Source organism: Macaca thibetana, chromosome 5 (assembly GCF_024542745.1).
Source record: "Macaca thibetana thibetana isolate TM-01 chromosome 5, ASM2454274v1, whole genome shotgun sequence".
In the NCBI taxonomy this organism is placed as follows: domain Eukaryota; kingdom Metazoa; phylum Chordata; class Mammalia; order Primates; family Cercopithecidae; genus Macaca; species Macaca thibetana.
Genome location: NC_065582.1, coordinates 132,285,910 through 132,308,374, shown reverse-complemented (window position 1 = coordinate 132,308,374; position 22,465 = coordinate 132,285,910). Strand labels below are relative to the sequence as shown.

The following is a 22,465-nucleotide window of genomic DNA, read 5'->3' as shown; positions in this document are numbered from 1 at the left end:
TCATGTTCAAGAAGTCTTTGCCAAGACCCATGTCAAGAAGCTTTTTCCTCTATGTTTTATTCTAGTAGTTTTGTAATTTCAGGTGATGTATGTATATGGGGTGATATAAGGGTCTAATTTTATTATTCTGCATATGGTCTGTATCCCATTCTTGATAAAGAATTTCAGGCTGGGTGCAGTGGCTCACGTCTGTAATCCCAACACTTTGGGAGGCTGAGGCGGGCAGATCACGAGGTCGAGAGATAGAGACCATTCTGGCCAACATGGTGAAACCCTGTCTCTACTAAAAATACAATAATTAGCTGGGCAGGGTGGCACACACCTGTAGTCCCAGCTACTTGGGAGGCTGAGGCAAGAGAATCGCTTGAACCCAGGAGGTGAAGGTTGCAGTGAGCAGAGATCATGCCACTGCACTCCAGAAAAAAAAAAAAAAAAAAAAAAAAAAAAAAAGAATTTCAGCAAGCTAGGAATAGAGGGTGACTTCTTCCATCTGATACAGAATTTCTACCATAATCTATGCTAACATTTTATTTACTGGTAATAGAATGAAAGCTTCTCTCCTAAAAAAGTTTTTCTCCTAAAAAAGGCAAGAATCCCGCCCGGCGCCGTGGCTCAAGCCTGTAATCCCAGCACTTTGGGAGGCCGAGACAGGCGGATCACGAGGTCAGGAGATCGAGACCATCCTGGCTAACACAGTGAAACCCCGTCTCTACTAAAAAATTCAAAAAACTAGCCGGGCGAGGTGGCGGGCGCCTGTAGTCCCAGCTATTCGGGAGGCTGAGGCGGGAGAATGGCGTAAAGCCGGGAGGCGGAGCTTGCAGTGAGCTGAGATCTGGCCACTGCACTCCAGCCTGGGCGACAGAGCAAGACTCCGTCTCAAAAAAAAAAAAAAGGCAAGAATGTTCATTCTCACCAAAATTACTGAACATCATCCTGGAAAACCTAGCCATTGCAATAAATCAAGAAAAACAATAAAATTAAAGATGTATGAGATGAGAAGGAAGAAATAAACTGTCCTTATTTGTATATGACATGATTTCCAACATAAAAATTCCCAGGAATTTATTTTTTAAATCCAAGGATGAATATGTAAGTTAAGCAGGGTTACAGAACACAGACCTTGTTGTTTACAAGGTCAAAACTCAAAACAATCATTATTATGCACAGCAGCAATGAACAATTTGATAACACAATCTTTTAAAAAAAAATTACAGAACTCCCTACAGAGAAGAAATACGTAGTAATAAACCTAACCAAACTGCAATATCTGTGTGCTGAAAACTACAAAATACTGATGAAGGAAATCAAAGAAAATCTGAATAATGGAAAGATACGGCTTGCTCATGGATTAGAATATTAAACAGAGGAAAGTTGTTAATTCTGGTAAAATTATAATTTTATGCAAAATTCTAACGAAATTTTTCTGTGTTTTTTTGTAGATGTAGACGAACTGATTCTAAAATTTATCTAGAGAGCCAAATAAATCAAAATGACTAAAGCAGTCTTAAAAATTAGAGAATTAATAGCACCTGACTTTTAGATATACTAAAAAACTACAGTAATCAAGAAAATGGGTATTAGCAAAGAAACAGACTCATAAGCAGTCTAGAGTAGTCTTGGAACAGGATAGACAATCCAGAAATAAACCCATAGAGGTATAACTATTTGATTTGGCAAACTTGCAAAATAAGTAAATAAAGAAAGAATAGGTTTGGTTTCTTTGAAAAAATAAATGATGTTGGAACAATTGAACATCCACATGCAAACAAAGCATAACAAAAGGAAAAGTTAAACTTTACACTTATATCTTTTTTTTTTTTAGAAACTGATTTTTATTTTTCATCAACCTTATTTCCATGTTGCTTAAGAATCTGTGCAAGAACAGCTTAAGACCATTCGGTGGTTGCTCCTACCCATTCAGTGGCCTGAGTGGTGGGAGCTGCAGATCAGTCTTCCGTGGTAGGCTGAGTGCTCCAGTCTTCAGCAGGGAACTGCTGAATAGGCACAGAGGGCACCTGCACATCTTTAGACCAGTCTGCAATATCAGACTGAGTAGCAGTGAACTCAGGAGCTGGAGCAGTCCATTCACATGGAAAATCCTCTTTAGTCACAGCTTTTTCAGCAGCAGCCTGCTTTTCTTTTTCAATCTCTTCAGAATCTCTGTAGAAGTAGAGATCAGGCATGACCTCCCATGGGTGTGTATGGGAATTGGTGCCATGCATGGGCAGAACTTCCCAGACTGGTATCCATCACATCAAACCCACTGAGTGAGCTCCCTTGTTGTTGCATGGAATGGCAACGTTCACATAGTGCAGAGGAGTATCTGTGTTACATAGAGCCATGGTAGGTAGGTTAACATAAGATGCCTCTGTGAGAGGCTGGTGATCAGCCCTGGGCTCAGTAACCACAAGAAGCTGTGGCTCCCGGAAGGCTGCCTGGATCTGGTTAGTGAAGGTTCCAGGAGTGAAGCAGCCAGCAATTGGAGTGGCTCCAGTGGCAGCAGCAAACTTCAGCATGGCCCTCTGGCCAGTATTCCTAGAAGATATAACACTGAAATCAGCAGGATTTTCAATGGCAACAATGGCACTAGCTGCCAGCAGAAGTCTCCCAGGTCCTCTTCAGATTTACGATGTAGATGCCATCACTTTTCCTTTTACAGATGTACCGTTCCATTTGGAAGTCAAGATTGGCACCAACTAAGTGGGTTCCTGCTGCAAGGAACTTAAGAACATCCTCCTTCATTTGCAGAATATCAAGGGCTCCAGATATTGTGAAAGTTTCCCTTTAAGTTATGACGGCAATCCACAACTAGGCTGTATGGACCCTTCTGTAGGTAGCGCGGAAAGGCTGTATCACTATTAATGCAAAGTAGATCATAGTTCTAAATGTAAAACCTAAAACTATAAAGCTTTTAGAAGAACACATGAGTTGGAGTTAGGCAAGATATCAAAGAGTTATCAGACAGATATCAAAAACGCTATTCTTTTATAAAAAAGATAAATTGGATTTTAATAAAAATTTAAACTTTTTGCTCTCAGAAGGACACTGTTAAGAAAATGAAAAGATAAGCTATGTACTAGGATAAAATATTTTCAACGTATATATCCAACAAAGGACTTCTGTCCAAAATAGAAAAAAAACTCTCAAAACTGAACAGTAAGAAAATTAAAAGCTCAATTAAAATACAGGTAAATGATTTGAGCAGATACTCAACAATGAGGATATATGGATACAAATAACCCCATAAAATGATATATAATATATCACTATAGATATGAAAATTAAAACCACACAATTTTCAATATTAGAATAGTTACATTTAAAAATATTGAAAATACCTATTGCTGATGATGATGCAGAGAAATTGTAACTCTCATACATTCTTTATGGGAGTTACATGGACCTTGAAACTGAACAAAATTGTCCCCTATGTACTTCAAAATTAATTAGAACTGGTGACTCTTTATCCTTTCCAATTTTTCCCTTTGGGAATGAAAAACTTTATACTGTCTATATTTAATGTCTGTGCCTGTCTCGCCATTGTATTTTGGATTCAGATAACTTGCTTTCTTGTTTTACATGTCCACAGAAAGACAACTATTTTTTCCCAGAATGGATCATACCTAGTGATATGATTTGGCTCTGTATTCCCACCCAAATCTCATGTTGAATTGTGATCCTGACTGTTGGAGGTCAGGACTGGTGGGAGGTGATTAGATCATAATGCAGGCAGTCTGGAATAGTTTAGCGATTACAAAAAAAAGTTAAACGTACACTTACATAACCAAGCAATCCCATATTTTAGGTGTTTACCCTAGAGATATGAAGCATATTCACAAAATCTTATTAACTAACATTCACAGCAGCTGTATTTGTAATTTCTACAAACTGAAAACAAGCATAATGTCCTCAGTGGATGAATTGATAAACCACTTCGGTATATACATATAATGGAATACTTTCTACTCAGCAAGAAAAAGAAATAAACTGGTGATGTATACAATACTTGGATGCATCTCAAAGGAATTAAGCTGAGTGAAAGAAGATAATCTGAAGAAGTTACACACTGTTGTTTTTATTTAAAGCAATATTCCAAACAAAACACTGTAGTACTGGAAGGTGGCAACAAACATCTAAAAATATGGAAGTGGATACTCTATTCTCATTGCCACTTGTTGGGAGATTCAAGATACTTATGGAGTGATAAAGAAAAGATATGGACATGGGGTGGTAGTACCACATGCAGGCTTTTTCAGGACAATGCCTTGAGAGATTTGTATATTAGGAGAAGTCTCTTACTGCATGAAACTGTCAGAGGCTATGGTGTGGAGGCCACCACTCTGAAGGGAAAGAAGGCAGGGTACTTCTGTGGGAGAGGGCTTAGGAGACAGAACTTATGTGTCTAGATGATGTCACTCAGTAGCCCAGTAGGGATTCTCCAGGTGAGAGGGTTCCAGAGCATAGCAGCATTCTGGGATCTTTACAGATTTGGAGTTTATCCTATGACTAGCAGATGCTGTGTGCACTTTCATGGGGCATGCAAAGCAAACAGGCTCTAAATGTCTAAAATATGCTGATTTGTGGAATATTTAAAGCAATGAGGTATATGAAAATTTGAGTTTGGCCCTAGTATGCTTATAAATTAATGGATCCTTGCCTGCTGTGAAGAAATAAACAACCGAGGGGCTGATATTTAGAGGTGACAATTAGTGTGATTATATAACGATTGGTTAATGGGTAGAGGCTGGAGGAAATTAGGGTACATAATAAAAAAACAAAACAAAACACACTAGATTGCCTTGAAGAGACTGTGGGTAGAAATCGGAATGTCACAGTCAATTCTGTTAAGGAGTCAGGAAATGAGGAACATGTTATCAAGATTGAAAACATTTTATATGTAACTGAGGAATTGTTACATAGTGGCAGAAAACTTGGCTGTACTGTGTTCTACAGTTGAGGAGAAAACAGAGATTAGAAACAATAAAATTGAATGAGTAGCTAAAATGATTTCCAAGTAAAGCATTGACGGTGTGCCCTATTTTTTTTCCTGCTTAGTAAAAAACACTGGGAAATAGATAAAGTAAGAAAGTTAAGCAAAAGGGAATTTGCACTTGATAAATTGGGAGGTTATTGGTCTATCCAGATTGTAAAGCATGCTAAAACGAGGAAAGTCACTGTCAGGAAAGTGTGCAATGGAGAAGAGGGCAAGGATATGGTTGGATAAACTTTTACTGATGCACTTAGGCGTGTGATTATTGGATCCACTCAGCCATCTCAGTGGTAGCCAGGGATAGCGATGGGGTTATCCAGGAAAGATCTATGGAGGACTGTCTTGTCTAATGCCATAGACCCTTGTGACATACACAGGAGATCCACAAAGTTATTGAGAATGTCATATCAGCAGGAACACTCCTAGCTTAGACTGAAAGGAAGAGAGAAAGGACAACATGAGAGAAGGATATTGGGCTTCCAAAACTACACAGGCAGGAACGTGCAACTGCAAACATGTACTCCCACTTAAGAAAAAGGAATAATAACTCTCTTTATTATTCCTTTAGAGGAAACCCTGCAGGTGGGACAGAGGCCTGTGGAGCTGCCACAATTTCAGATGGCACAGCATCAAGGCACAGAGCATTATTCACAGGCCTTGAAACCTAACAAAATTGTCCCATTTCAAACCAGATTGGAACTGGTGACTCCCTATCCCTTCCAATTTTTCCCTTTTGGAATGAGAAAGTTTATACTGTCTATATTTAATGTCTGTGCCTGTCTCACCATTGTATTTTGGATTCAGATAATTTGTTTTCTTGTTTTACATGTCCACAGAAAGAGAATAGTTTTTTTTTTTTCTAGAATGGATCATACCTAGTGACACGGTTTGGCTTTATGTTCCCACCCAAATCTCATGTTGAATTGTGATCCTGACTGTTGGCAGTCAGGAGTGCTGGGAGGTGATTAGATCATGGGGGTGGTTTCTAATGGTTTAGCAGCATCCCCCCAGTGCTATCTCGTGGTACACTTTTCACGAGATCTGGTTGTTTAAAAATGTGTAGCACTTTCCCCTCTGTTCTCTCTCGTCCTCCTGGTCTACCATGTGAAGAAGGTGCTTGCTTCCACTTCACCCTTACACCATGATTAGAAGTTACCTGGGGCCTCCCCAGCCACACCTCATGTACAGTCTGTGGAACCGTGAGTCAATTAAACCTCTTTTCTTAATAAATTATCCAGTATCAGGTAGTTCTTTATAGCAGTATGAGAATGAAATAATACACTCAGAGACTAATTTGTACCTGATTTAGTTGATGAGATTGGGACTTTCGAGCTGATAATATTTAGATGGGACTTTGTACTTAGAATGGATGATATAATGGGTTGAGACTTTGGAGGATATGAATGGTATGAGTGTATTTTTTATGTGGGACAGGTGTGAATTTTGGGGGGCCAGAGGGTGGACTGTAGGAGTTTGAATGATGCCATTCTCAGAAGATATGTCTATATCCTTACCCCCAGAACCTGAGAATGTGACTTTATTTGGAGAAAGGGTCTTTGCTGATGCAGTTAAGCATCTCAATATGAAATCAACCTGGATTATGTAAATGAGTTCTAAATCCAATGACAATTATCCTTTTAAGAGATACACAGGAGAGCAACACAGATGAGAATATCATAAGAAGACAGAGGTAGAGGTGGGAGTTATGCAGCCACAAGCCAGGAAATAACCTAGAGTCGTCAGGGAAGAGGCAAGGAAGAATTTCCCCCTAAAGCCTTCAAAGAGAATGACACCTTGATTTTGGACTTCTGGTGTCCAGAACTATGAGATAACCCATTTTGGTTGTTTGCAACCACGGTTTGTGGTAACTTGTTATGGCAGCCCTAGGAAACAAATACATCTACTTTGTTACATTTTTAGATTTAGAGCTCTTTTAAGTGAAGATCACACTGGTATTATAGAAGAACCCTTATATACATTTGGTTTCTTGTGTAAGTTTGGGAGCCTGGGATTCTTGTTTTTGAAATGATCGTGACAGAAAATACGGCCCTAAGTTTACACAGACTTCTTAATAGCCCCATGAAGAGCAACTCTTAAGAAAGCATAAGATTCGGCCGGTCACGGTGGCTCAAGCCTGTAATCCCAGCACTTTGGGAGGCCGAGACGGGTGGATCACGAGGTCAGGAGATCGAGACCATCCTGGCTAACACGGTGAAACCCCGTCTCTACTAAAAAATACAAGAAACTAGTCGGGCAAGGTGGCAGGCGCCTGTAGTCCCAGCTACTAGGGAGGCTGAGGCAGGTGAATGGCGTAAACCCGGGAGGCGGAGCTTGCAGTGAGCTGAGATCCGGCCGCTGCACTCCAGCCTGGGCGACAGAGGGAGACTTCGTCTCGAAAAAAAAAAAAAAAGGAAAGCATAAGATTCTATGTCACATCCAATTTGGGGTCTCATTGGGCAGAATAGGATTCTACCGAAAAGGTATGTTGTTTTTAATCTCCTTCCAATTCCTAGCAGGATTACTTCTACAATGGGAGGTCATTTCAGTATGTAGTTAGGACACAAGGTCAAGAAGGCAACCTTTCTGAGCTGGTTTTCTTATCCGTGAAATAAGAAAGCATTTGAATCTAACTTGCATCATTGTTTATTTTACATGAGAAAGAATGTGAACATGCTTTTTAAGCTATGACACACCACACAAATGTACTTTAAAACTTATTGATATTGCTAGATGATTTTAAGCTGAAATATTACAACATTTACACTTTATGCTAACATGTTTTCTCCCCCATTCCTATTTTATTAAATTAATTTGAACACTGAGTCATTTATCTTGACATCTTATCAGTTTCCACAGTTTTGCATCACTTGTCTATTACACACCATCATCCAAATTCAGATTAGGAAGTTTGCCTCTAGTTTTTGAGGCTATTGTAACAATGTTTGGAATATTGCAAATGAGCATTTTTTTCTGAAATTAATATATTTATCAAGTCATTCCCAGTGGGCCATCACTTACCTGTTACATATCAAGCTATCTAGCTATTTTGATAATTTTCTTATTGATAAAAGGTTGGCCATGAAATTTTTGCTTGATTTGAGAAACCTAGCTATTCAATTATTATTGATTTTAATGTTATAGTTTCCCTGTGTTTAAGAACACAAACAAAAACCGTAGATATTAACTGAAAATCCCAGTTAATAACCTGAATAAATGTTGCAAAATAATTTCTTATATTTGAATTTTTCTGTTTTAAACAGGATATTACACATTGCTGACTATAGCCTTCATGCTAATTAACTTCAATCAAATGAAGACTCTGATTCTAGCAAGAAATGTCAGAAAGAATAAGGTAAAAATAATATGTCAACTTTCACTCTTCATGCTGCAGCCTTTAGCTCCAAAATAACAGAATGAAAGGCTATGGAAATTCGTTCATGCAAAACAATTACTTCCCATATTTGACTCATTACCATATAGCCATGTTAACTCATGGTGGATTCATTTCCTTTATTTGCTTTCTCTGAAGGCATTTTTTTCACTTTACTGTTTACTGCTTGTCCAATATTTTGTTTTTTCTACTATTCTTTGTTCAAACTGCAAAAATCTGAAATAAAAATATAATATAGAAGTATAGGCATCAGCTAACATTTTCTATGGCATATGGTACTTCAGATGCCATATGTACCAGTGTTTAGTGATTCTGGCAAAGAGGCATAGAATGGTGAAATCCAACTGCCAGGATTGCTGAAAACAAATATGTAAATGCTCCAGGGCTTTTGTTATTCATAACATACCTCTAACACAGCACATACAATATGCTGTTCATTCTGTAACTAGTATAACTAATAAACCACATTTTTCTCTCTTATTTTTTAAGGCTTCTCCAAGTCTGTATGGTCTTCTGACTCTAACCTTCAATCTCACTACTGAACTCTATATTTCAGGAAGCTCCTATTAATGAAAGAGGCCTAGGGGAACACATTCATCCTTTTTCAAGGGCATTTATTTATTTTTCAAATTAAAATCCAAAGTCTTTTGCAGGCTTCTCTGTGAAACAAAGAAAATGCACTGGGTATGTTCTGTAGACAACATGCAGTCACGAGGCGAAAGCAGATAACACCAGGAAAGGCAAATTTTGGCAGAAGAACAGAAGTTTCTTTACCATGGAGTGTCCTGTGGTCTTCCCCACACTGACGTTCCATAGGATGTAATGTAAGAGGAGGTCTACGGATATAATTACTTTTAAAACGCTAAACAATGAGAATTTTAATAACTTTTAGGCTGCTACAAGCATTCAAGTCCATGTAAAAAAAAAGTCACAATTTTGAGATAATCATTATGTAAGAAATAAATGTCAGTCTTGTTTTGTTTTGTTTTCTCTGCTAACTGCACATAGCTGATGGAAAATAAGCTCCTCCTTTCTGTTTCATAGATGGGCAGTCGACACAAAGTGGAAAGAACAGCGAGAGTACTTAGAGGTCATTATGTTCCACTTGTCATCAGACAAGCCGTTTAACCTCTTTGAGCTTGTTTCCATATGTATGATGAGGATAATATCTTCCCTGGGGATATTACTATGAGGATAATATGCTATAATCTTTGTGAAAGTGCACTTATCTAGCATTTTTATTATTAAAAAGAAAGCATCTGTGGATTTACTGGTAGTTTAGAGATCTAAGGAGGCTCATACTACTCACCACTATTTTTCAGTACGCACAAAAATATGGAAGGAATATTGGAGATGGAAAATGGTGAATGTACCAATGAGGTGGTCAATGATGAGAATGACTCCTTCTGGGTTTAATTCTTTTAGGCTGAAGCAAATTAAATTGCCATTTATATAGGTCAAAAATGATCTGATGTAAGACAAACTATTTGGTCATCCTTAGCTGTTTTGATGGATTCCCACGATAACGCACACACACATGCTCACCTTTTCCTTTCAAGTTTCTGCAGTAACTATTAACTAGAAGAGCAGTCTGATTTCCATTTGTTTACCAGCTTCTTCCCTTTTCATCACCCCATTATCAAAGTATTTGATTATAACTCTGAAATGGTTCTCAAATGTGAACTTTTTATGTCCACTGCCACTGCCACAGTCCAGCTATTTCTTGCTAAGATTGTTGAAATATTCTCCATCTAATATTGAACCTAATAATTCTCTGTGGCAGCAACAATCATAATTTGAAGGATTGGGAAGAGGAGTAGGAATATAGTTGGCAAGGTCAGCAAATTATCTCCAGGTTTAGTCTGAGATCCAAGATACAATTATAAACAGATGTTAAAGACAATAACAGAATGTTGGGAGGAAGAACTGAATACTTATGAAGAGGGTACTAAGAGTTGTTCTAAAGAGGAAAATAAGATCAAGAATCAGGAAACTCTGATATAAGGTAACGAGGCTGGGCGCAGTGGCTCATGCCTGTAATCCCAGCGCTTTGGGAGGCCGAGGTGAGTGGATCACCTGAGGTCAGGAGTTTGAGACCAGCCTGGGCAACATGGTGAAACCCCATCTCTACTAAAAATGCAAAAATTGGCCGATTGTGGTGGCTCTCGCCTGTAATCCCAGCTACTTGAGTGGCTGAGGCAGGAGAAACGCTTGAACCTGTGAGGTGGAGGCTGCAGAGAGCCGAGATCGCACTACTGCACTCCAGCCTGGTCAACAGAGCGAAACTCCGCCTCTAAAATAAATAAATAAATACACACACACATATATATACATACACACACACACGTATATATATATAGAGAGAGAGAGACAGAGAGAGAGAGAGAGTAATGAAACTTGCATTAGAACAACTATTAAAGTTGCCTGCCCTGTAGTCTCATCGTCAGTAACTGGGGTTGGGGGATAAACCTCTTCTTACCTATAGGTGACAATTGTCTGGAAAGAGTGATTCTATGGTTTGACCTTTATATGGGAAAAGTAGATGGAGCTATGTTATAGGGGAGCTTACGAAAAAATCCCCAAATGGGGCCTGAGATCTCTGGAATGCTATCATGTAATAATCATTTACTTCCCATAGGTACAACAAGACTGATAAATCCAACTGTTTTTCTTAAACAAGGTGGCCTAAGTTTGCTGATCTCTTTTCTGTAATGTTCTGTCACTAAATTGGAAAAGAAAAATCCTTTATAAAAGCTCCTTTTGTTTTGAAATTATATCCTATTAGTCTTTTGTTATGTTTAGATCTACACATAAAATAGGAAAAAATCATGTCTCTGAATTCTAGGCAAGACAAAAGGAAGTTACAATTGAGTTTCATCACAGGTGGAATAGTTCCAAATGCTGCCTGGAAAAAATGGTAAATAATAATAAGTGAAGAATACTTTTCTCACAGGTATAGTAGATAGGAAAAAACCTACAGAGAATTAGCAATTACTGAGAAATCATGATGACGACTCAGGGACTATTAACAATTAAAATTTTTCATCTTCAGACAGAGAATATATCTGACTTAGAGGGGAAAGCATTCTCAAATTCAGCAGAAACAGCAACAAATTACTGTCCTGATTTTATTTATAAACCCATGTCATTTTAGATTATCTGTTCTAACTGCGAAATCCTTCAGTAAGAAAAAAAAGTAATAGTTGCAACAAAAGCTTTCAAAATAGGTTATCTCTGATAATTAGAAAGAAACAAAGTAATACAGACACACTCCAGAGAGTGGCATCATCCACCATTGATGGTAACAATTCTCAAGTGAGACTGGATCATGACATAGCTTAAATTTTTGGTAAAGAAGACAGACTTCAAAATAGGTACAAGCTACTCTCATGAACTTCTAATAAACACATTTTTGAAAATTCAGAAAGGATAGAGAAAAGTGCTTCAGAATAAAGTAGGGCTCTCAAGAACAGCAGAGAACCCAAGACACACACATTAATCAATAGATTAATTAATCAACAAATCAATTCAGTACCCTAGAACCAGCTTCTATAAGAGGCACTGAGGATAGAATAAAAACATAACACAGAATCAACTCTCGAGAAGCTGGTAATCTAGTAGAAGAGGAAGAAAAGACTGAAATACTATGCAAGACTCATTTTAATCATGGTATGAGAGAAAGAGTGATTCATTCTACTAGACTTGGTCAGAGGAGACTTCACAGAGGGACACATATCTAAGCTTGATCTTGAGAGATGAATAGGAGTCTGTTTTTTTGGAGAGGAAGGGAAGACATTCCAATTAGAGGAAACAGCATTTAGTGGACTTAGAAGATCTGAAAGAGTTATATCGGAAAGAGCAGGACACAGAAAAACAGAACTTATGGAAACAGTGGGCTACAGCAGAAATGAACTTGGCCGATGAACTAAAACAATAGAAATTTTGGAGATTGGGAAGTGCAGTATTACTAATTTAAGAGCAAGAGAATTATTGTTCAACCAACAACAGGTTATCATATATTTCTAATTTTCCCTACCTCCTTATCTCTTCATCCTATTCACCTCCTGATGACCACCTCACTAAATGTTTCTGTAGCTAGTCTCCAAGGCACTGTAGCATGGCTAAACCAGCTGAGGGTTTATAAGCAACTAGCACAAGCTGCTGTGCATGACTCCAGGAGTTATACGAGGGACGTTTCTTGGGTGCCCCAAAGTTGTTGGGTCATGGTCCTTACTCCAGCCTAGTTTTGCCCATTCTTGAAATGGCCAAAGGGAGTGAAACTTCTGATGAATACTGATGAAGAGCAAAATACAAAGAAGGGCAATGGTATCATCGCTCATTCATATGCAAAGAGAGAAATACATGGAGTAAACATTTTGTTCATCAACTAGAATACAAAATTATTAAATTTTATTTTAAATCATATTTTATTTTTATTGTGATTGTATCTTTTCTTGTAAATCATCTTCTTCTGAATACACATAGAGTTGATGATGGGAAGTAAATTTTAAATACAGGTAAGTTCTGTGGTGAGGAGGTAGGAGCTCAACATTATTCCATCAACGTGATGCATTTGCTAAGTAAATGTTTACCATTATAATGGCACATACATAAAAACTCAGGTACAAATGTTGCCAATAAGGACTTCAGAAAGCATTTCTATATATCCATTCTATAAAATAAATATAAAATATTTTATGGAATACTTACAAATACATACATGTGCTCACACTCAACATACTTTAGAAAAGAACTAAACCCCTTTATGACAAATCTGCCAACAGAATAAACAATCTTGACTACAATGCAAAGCTTGCCAAGTCCTGTCAGAAAGCTCTTGTGCCTCAATGTAATTCTCGAATAGTGAAGAACCACTAAAATAACCCTTTCACTCAGACTCCTGTGATTCCCTGCAGGGAGCTTTCACTGCAGTTGTCACTGTGCAAAAGCAATCAAATTTAACATATAGATACAGGGAAAGAAGGCATGTGAGAGCATATGTGTGTGTGCTCTCACATATGTATGTATGTATGTATATAGAAGGACAGCTGATGTCTCTGATCTAATAAAATATATATGAATAATTGGCAAAGGGGTCTGTAGGACTTCAATGTCTTTAGTTTTTCACCCAGTAGACTTCAAATTTTATTAGAGCTAATGGAGATTTTCATTGAGTTTATGTTCATGGATTTTTAAGTCCATATACCCAGCAGGACAAAATTATCATATAGAACAGTATTTCTCAAATGGTAGGTTGTGATTGATTAGGAGGTTATAAAATCTATTTTAAAAGTTGTGATCAGCATTTTAAAGATTGAAGTATAATAGAACAGAAAACTACAGAAAAGTATTATATATATAGTACATGTAATTTTTTTGTGTGAAACTTTTAGTGTGTATATGAATATGTGTGTTTGTAACTGTGCATGTATGTGTTTTTATTGGGCGATGATCTCCACTTTAAAATCTGAATTGTAATTTTAAAAAGTTTGAAATTCACTGACATACAGTGTCTCTTTTAATTCTGTGTTCAGCACAGTATTTTCATCCTGGAAACAATGAACTCCCTGAAGGCAAGTATTGGATGTATTTCATCTTTATACCCTCCACAGCCCCTGAAGTGCCATGCACTTAGTGGAAGATCACTAAAGAATTATCAAACAAATGTTGAGAACTTCAGATGGTTGTATTTAAAAGGATAATAAAGATAATAGTTTGCATTGACACAGCACTTCATACTTTTCAGAATGCTTTCCCATCGATGATCTCATTGATAATTCAGAACTATTCTGTTGGAAGGATTGCATTAATAAATTTAATTATCTCCTAAGTGTGCTTCATATTTCAGTGGTACACAATAAGATATTCTTTAAGTAGACCTTAACATTTATGTTTAGGGAGGATCCAGGTTTTATGGGACCTGAAGCTTATAGAATTTTGGAGACCTGCATTAAGAACAAGCACACAAAATGAGGAATAGAAATTTAGGCAGAATAGTAAATATTTATATATAAGGAGAAAGTAAATTATAAAGACTAAAGAAGTGGAAAAGTTGGCAATTATTACAAACTATTAAATCCAGAAAAATATAAGTAACATGAGTTTTAAATCAATGGCTGGCATCTCTGTAATATTTTCTTTGTCCTTTTTTGTTGCACCCTTTGGTTTTTCCTTTTGAGACAGAGTCTCACTCTATCACCCAGTCTGGAGTGCAGTGGCAGGATCATAGCTCACTGCAACCTCAGCCTCCCAGGTTCAAGAGGTTCTCCTGCCTCAGCCTAGTTGCATACATTTTGATTGCCTCTCTTGTGACAAAAAAGTTGTAGGATTGTTTTTAATAAAGAGAATAGAATATTTATTTATCATAGCTAATTAAAGTTACTTTTTATTTTTGACAGGTTAGATGCATAGAACATCATCTATGATTTCATAGTCATACTTGCTATTTGTAGTACTCCTAAAATCTGTGCCTTTTAAATACATGATTTCGTATGAATTCCAATCTCTGTTTCCTCAGCTCAGCAATGCTACTGGTCTCTGGCTCTTCCCTGACTGTGGACTGTAAACTTTCTGCAAGCTGTAATCTAGTACAAATGTAGGGTTTGGTTTGGTTTTTTCCCGAAGTTTCAGAGATCACAGTCCTGTTTGGCCTGCTGACTCCTGTCTGAAAAGTATTTTTTTCATATATTTCATCTATTTATTCATGTTCTTCATGTTTAAAGTGGGAGGGTAAATCTGATTTGCATTATTTCATCTGGTCAACATTGGAAATCTACAATACCATTTTTAATTTCTGCATAGTATTTTGTTTTATAGATATGCCATATTTAAACTAGTGACCTATTATTGGATATTTATATTTTTCAATAAAGAAACTTGTTTTGCATAAATATTATGAAAATATTATGCAGATATATTTCTATATGCTTTCAAATATTTCTTTACACAAAATTTCCAGTCTAAGAGTACACAATAACCAAGGATTTTTTTTTTTATAAATTATATAGATATTACTTACCCATCTAAAATAAGTGCTGGGATTCCTTAGGAACTAACTAAATAACAGTCTTCCTGACTACATAATTTTAAAACAAACTGATACATAATAAAAAGGAATGCCAGCTGTAAGCCAAAATGGCACCTTTGTTGCGTAGAGAAGGTAAGTTAGGTGGTGTGAGGGCTAAAGAAGCCTGCCAACTGAACACAGGGTAAGTAGAGTTGCCCAAGGACAGATAATCCTGGACCAGGAGAAGCTTCATCATATTAATTACTCCTCCAGAGACAGAGTTTACTGTCTGAAACTCCCAATAAAAGGCCACTAGCAATAGTTTCCCAGTAGGAAGGAGGAAGAAACTGAGCTGACAAAACTCTTGTTTATTTTTCCAAAATCTACCAATCAGATAAGTCATTCCACTTCCTGGGACAGATGGTAGTTGTGTAAAAGATGCCAGCAGTTGTGCTAATTAAGGTCTCTCAATATGAAAGAAAATATCAGGAAGGGATAAGAAATGTTTTCCTGCTAATAATAATAGTTATTGATAACTTACTATGTACCAAACAATGCACATAATTTCATTAAATCTTTACCTTAACCCTATGAAGTAGATACCATTATCCTTATTTTATAGAAAGCCTTAAGGTCTGTACTGAGGGAATCTGGAACTACTCAGTAAAGTTCACAGTACTTCTCAGTGTGTCTTACCACTTTATCAAAAGTACTTAGGAAACCTTTAAATTATAGTAGATAGGACCATTTCTTAAATATGTGGAAAAGTATAACTTTTATTAAGTTGTCATGTAATTGAATTTAATTTCTGCCTAGAGCCACTGTTCCCAATTGATGACAGAAAACTTAATCTACTCCCATTAAGTTAAACCTAGAAATTAACGATTATTCTCAATTCAGATTCAAACTTCTACTCCACCCTTGTTTCCTGAGGTTGTATCTAAGCTCTGGAGGTTTTTGTTTTTTGTTTTTTTTTTCATCTTTACTTGTCAGGAATTCTATAATCACATGGAATTCTATTCTCTCTCTGTTAGCCTCCTTTTCCTTGTCAGGGCTAAGGGTAGGTGGAGAATGGGGGATTATCTAGCCTATCCCTGAACCTATTGTTTATGAATAATCCTTGGTTTTGTTGTTCAAAATAAACATTTTTCCTTCTTTCAAAGCTGTAGACTTTGTGGAATTTAAAGGTATATTAAAAAGTAATAATTAGGTTCTTGTTCTTTTTGTACCTCAAAGTAATGCTGCTTCTGACCAAATAGGGGAAGAGCAACAGGAAAACTAGGTAATAGGTGTGAGAAATGAGGAGAGAAACCTGTTATCTCAAAATATTAGCCTCTTTTGCAAACATGAGAACCTCTGGGCATGGGGTCTGGGATAATCATTTTAGCAAAGTTTTCAGTTTGGCCCTGATCTCAGATGGACCCTACAGGATTGGTTTTTTGTTTTTTTTTTTGACGGAGCCTTGCTCTTGTCACCCAGGCTGGAGTGCAGTGGTGCGATTTCGGCTCACTGAAACTTCCGTCTCCCGGGTTAAAGCGTTTCTCCTGCCCCAGCCTCACAAGTAGCTGGGACTATAAGCACCCACCACCACATCCAGCAAATTTTTTGTATTTTTAGTAGAGACAGGGTTTCACTATGTTGTCTAGGCTGGTCTCGAACTCCTGACCTCAGGTGATCTGCCTGCCTCAGCCTCCTGAAGTGCTGGGATTACAAGCATGAGCCACCATGCCTGGCCACTCCAGAGGATTTAGAGGAGGCTGGGAATGACCTGATAGGTGTCATAATGATGTAAATACGTGGATGCTTAGATTAGAAATAAAAATATACAAATATAAAAATATTCTGATTTATCAGAATGTATGTGCTAGAAAATCAAGGCACTTTCTGCAAAGTGTTTTGACTTTCTATCTTCCTCTGTGCTTTTTGCTGGATTTCTAGGTTTTCCCCTGTATATTTAGTCTAATTTACCTTATGTTCCACTTCTCCCTCTCTTAGATGAGAGGACTGGTTTGAATGGGGTGAAAAGATTAGTAATTATTGGGTATCTATGATGTTCCTGAAACTTTATATGATCTCAGTGAATCTGTACAACATTCAGTTAATTCTCAGAAAGGTTAAATAAATTGCTCAAGTTTGCACAGGTAGCAGGTGACAGAGCAAAGATTAAAATCCAACCTATCTGGTATCAAAGTCAGGCTTTAATTACTTTACTTTGCTGCTTTCCTTGACAGAGGATTTAGTGATACCCCTTGATTCCCTCATTACCAACATTTCCTCTACTTCCCATTCATATGGATGGCCTAATCCTCATTCTTCCTTTCCCCATGCTAATTATCAGATTGCGCCTGTAAAGGAAATTGTATATATGGTATTATCTTTTCTGTTTTAGATTTCCGATAACAATACCATTTTTTATATAAGCTTTGTAAAGTCCTATATAGAGTCGTGATTCAAGGCATTGTAACACTGACATGGATTTGAAGCTCAGTTTCACAGTTGTGTGAGCAAGTTAACCTCTGAGATCCTCACATTGCTTTTTCTGGTTTCTGTATCAGGATCCATTTTGTAACATTTAATTCAATATATTTTAATGATTTCAATATATGTTTTTTTTCCCTGAAACAAATTTCTTTAGGCCTAAATTATCTAGAGTTCCCTTTTATGTGGGATTATCTTTCTTAATAATATTTTGGTTCCGAGTGGCTGAATTGGTAAGAGAAGGCATAGGATAGATACAGGAGAAGTGAGTGGAAGGACAGGAGTTCCCAGAAAGAGGAAAAGGGACAGAGAAGGTTGTTATCCGTTTTTGGCCTGCTTTCAGGTTTCCTGAGGCTTGGAATCCTCTAGCTCATGGCCCCACTCCTTTCCTGGTCTCAGGTCAGTGCAGCTGGCTGCATCCCAAGGACCTTTTTGTCTATGCAGCCTGCTGTGCTGATGCCCTTGCCTTTTTCTCTCTCTACATCTCCAGAAAGTCTCTGTGTACACATGCACTTCTTGGTGTACTCACGGGCTACATTTTAAAATAAATTACTTATCAAAAGCATTTTTCCCATAACAAGCAAAGAAAAGCATGGATACAGTTATTTCTTTGAACACATTAAATCTATATATAGTGGAGGCGATATTCACGTGAAAACTTCCTCTGGAGCCCCCTGTGCTGGATGGTATGGATTGTGCAGTGGCAGAATTTAAACTTCTAGTTAAAATTATCTCACTCTTTTCTGCCTTAAAACAGTCCTATCAAATATAACTACTCAGACATCTCACAGTTCAGCTTTCTTTGAGAATTCGTTCTTCTATTCTGCTTGAAAGATGACATCTGAATTCAAGAGAACGTATAGGTCTTCATGGTCATAGGAGCAGTGGGGTTGATTTCAAATGGGCTTTAGTTTCTCCCTGGCTTCTGGGAAATGTTCTTTGTCCCTCATAGTCAACTAGGCATCCTTCTGGAATCACCCACCAAAGTCTGCATCTGATGAAACTTGTGGTGGGGTCTCTTTGCATGGCCAGTGAACAGGGATCCTCTACTTACAGAACTGCCTCCCCCTTAACTCTTGGCAGCATTACCAATCCTCAGCAGTTTCAACAATGATGCCACCACATTTCTCATCCCCCTTAGCTGGCCTTCTGGCTCTCAACTCACTTACTTCACATGAGAATTTCTAAATCTCTTACAAACCTCACAAGAGAAAGATTCAGCGGGTGCTATTCCTGGTCTTTTCTTTGTGCCTAGTGGGCACATGACAGATTCTAATCTCCTGGACATCCTTTGTTAATGACAGGCAATGTAGCTGATGATCATGCCAGAATCCTAAATGAGAAAGGAAAGAAACTTTTTATTTTCCTCTCTGCTTACTTGTATATCTTAGTATGCATTCCTCCCTTGAAACAAACACTTGAGTGCAATTAGCTTATCTGGGAGATAATCTGTGGAAACACTGGTAAGGGAGTGGAGAAGTGAGAGGAGGAAGGAAAGAAAGCCAACAGAGAGTGCATTACTAAACAAATTATGATGTGCTTTAATAAAGGAAGTATCCTCTTAGCCCTACTGTGGAATATGACTGGTGGGTTCTCTGGTCATATGTAATAATGTGAGACTTTGGCCCCGTCATCAATACTCTACCAAGGCAATTCTAACAATTTTATCTCATTTATTATAGGCCATTATCATCTTCATGCTTCAAGGACTATCCCAGCAGCAAGATAAGATTGACTCAAAACAGCTTTGCTCCCAGGGTCCTGATCATGGAAGAGTGTCTACAGATCAACACGCTCTCTTAAACAGCTTTATATCTGCCCCTCGCTACTCTATGCCCACAGATCTATATTTGGTCATGATCTGAATACAAGTTCATCAGCTGCTATTGTTTTGTTTTGTTTTTTTGAGACGGAGTCTCATACTGTCGCCTGGGCTGGAGAGCAGTGGCACAATCTTGGCTCACTGCAACCTTCACCTCACGGGTTCATGCAATTCTCCTGCCTCAGCCTCCCAAGTAGCTGGGATTAGAGGTGTACGCCATCACACCCGGCTAATTTTTTGTATTTTTAGTAGAGACGGGGTTTCACCATGTTGGCCAGACAGGTCTTGAACTCCTGACCTCGTGATCCACCCACCTCAGCCTCCCAAAGTGCTAGGATTACAGGTGTGAGCCACCATACCCACCTTCAGCTTCTGTGGTTTTGGGGGTAAATAATCTTTTTCTTTTATACCAGATATAGTACCTCCCTAGTCAGAGTTAGGTTGAAAGTTATTCCTGATTGTTGATCTAAGTCTGTGATTCTCAAAGCATAGTCTTTGGACCAGCAGTAATGCCTGGGAATTTTTAGAAATGCAAATTCCAAGTCCCATCCCAAGCCTACTGAATCAGAAAATCTAGAGATGGGGACTCAGTAATCCATGATTTAACAAGCCCTTCAGGTGCTACAGATACATGTTAAAGTTTGAGAAACACTTAACTAGGAGCCAAGACCAGAAATGGGAGCAGATCTTCAGAAGGTCAGATATCATCTTATGGGGCACCTGCCTCAGATGAGACCTTTTCATGGTCTCCAGGTAAGGAAAGGCTGTCCTCTGCCCAAGAGCAGAAAGTTGCTTCTCCTAAGTAAAAAGTTTCGGGAGATTTAGTGGTTCAGTATATTCATATATTCAGATATTCTTATTTTAAACTTTAGTTTTCTATTTTTCCTATCAGGGCCAGGGAAACTATAACATAGGGAATGCTAATGGATTGTACAGTTAGCCTTATTTGTAACTTTTACTTTCCCAGTAAAATCCATAGCCTAATTTAGCAGAGTCCGTCCTCTGGCTGCTGGAGATAAGGGTCTCTTTAAGTACTGTCACACCAGACCAATGGCTTCCACACTGTGTTCTGAGTTGACAGTTGAGTGATGTGACTGTGTGATTTACTCTTATCTTCCTTTGCCACTTTTATGGCCCAAGAACACACAAACACCTCCACAGATCTTACTGTTTCCTTATCTCTCTCAAACCCTTGAGTTATTGCACATACCACATATCCTCTTTCACCTGTAGTCTATCCCAATTCACCATAAGTAAGGCTTTTTGTGTTGCTGGAGTACTATAAAAACTGTCACCTTTCTGTTGTTGCCTTACTTTGGTTTCCTCTAGAAAAATATTCTAAAATAAAGATTCAATTGCAAGTAGATTTAGCAACCCTTATCTCATTGTCCAGATGGTGTCACATGGCCTAATTGTGCTGGTGATCATTCAAGTGAGAATTTAGTTTTCTTACCTGCTACCATGTGAAGCAGCAAGAGAGAATGAGGATAGGAGTGAATATTGGTTCAGCCAAATAGCAATGTTTGCCACAGAAGGTATGTAAAAAACATTACCCAACTATACATATAAACACACACACTCACACATGCATGTCACTGCATATGTGATTTATTCTCTCTTCTGTGTATATAACAATGTTTACCCCTTAAAATGTAGAGGGAGTAGGGGGATAGTGGTTGGTAGAAGAGACGGCAGAAATTATAAAAATAAAGAGATATATGTCTGTATTTAGGAGAAGTGTTAGAGATGGTGGATGTGCTTCCCATATTCTAACAATGGTTGATGACTTTGGAGACGTTCCATATAGATTTTTCTTTCTTTACCTAAAAGCAGTTTTAAACAGGCATCAGTGAAAAGCTGCTAAATTATAGAGAAAAAAAATCACAGGAATGCACATTTTGAGAAATAGTGAGGGTGCACACAAAGATTGCTCAATAATGTTTACTGAACTGAAATGAGTTTTACAATTCTGTTGACGTGAGTTGCTTGGACTAAATCAGGAAGTTCTTCATTTCCTCATTAGGAAACTGTCAGGCCTCTGAGCCCAAGCCAAGCCATCGCATCCCATAGGTATGACTTGCACGTATATACGTCCAGATGGCCTGAAGTAACTGAAGAATCACAAAAGAAGTGCAAATGTCCTGCCTCGCCTTAACCGATGACATTCCACCACAAAATAAGTGAAAATGGCCAGTCCCTGCCTTAAGCGATGATATTATCTTGTGAAATTCTTTTTCCTGGCTCATCCTGGCTCAAAAATCTCCCCCACTGAGCACCTTGTGACCCCAACTCCTGCCCGCCAGAGAACAACCCCCCTTTGACTGTAATTTTCCTTTACCTACCCAAATCCTATAAAACGGCCCCACCCTTATCTCCCTTCGCTGACTCTCTTTTCAGACTCAGCCCGCCTGCTGGTGAAATAAACAGCCATGTTGCTCACACAAAGCCTGTTTGGTGGTCTCATCACACGGACATGCATGACAGAAACTATGAATGGTGACCTTTACTCACCTGATTGCCTTTCATGTACTAGAAATTGTTAGTAGTCTGCAAAAACTCATTTTAAAAAAAGTGAAATAAAACAACATAATATTAAACAGATTAGAAAAATCAACTTGAAACTTGGCTTTAAAAAGGTAAACTCTTTCTGTATCTTTTTCTAAAATTTAACAATTATTAGCCCTCTCTCTTACAACAGCATAAATGTGTGTACCACTAATGTCCAGAATTTTTTTTTCTGATGCTGTTTTTCACAGAAGAGAATCATGACTCCTTAGA

The 22,465-nt window shown here is 38.0% G+C and overlaps 1 pseudogene; it reads right to left on the bottom strand.

The window, feature by feature from the left end:
• Positions 1–1,886: 1,886 nt before the first annotated feature.
• On the bottom strand, positions 1,887–22,213 carry LOC126954446 (40S ribosomal protein SA-like; annotated as a pseudogene).
• Between the last annotated feature and the right edge of the window lie 252 nt (positions 22,214–22,465).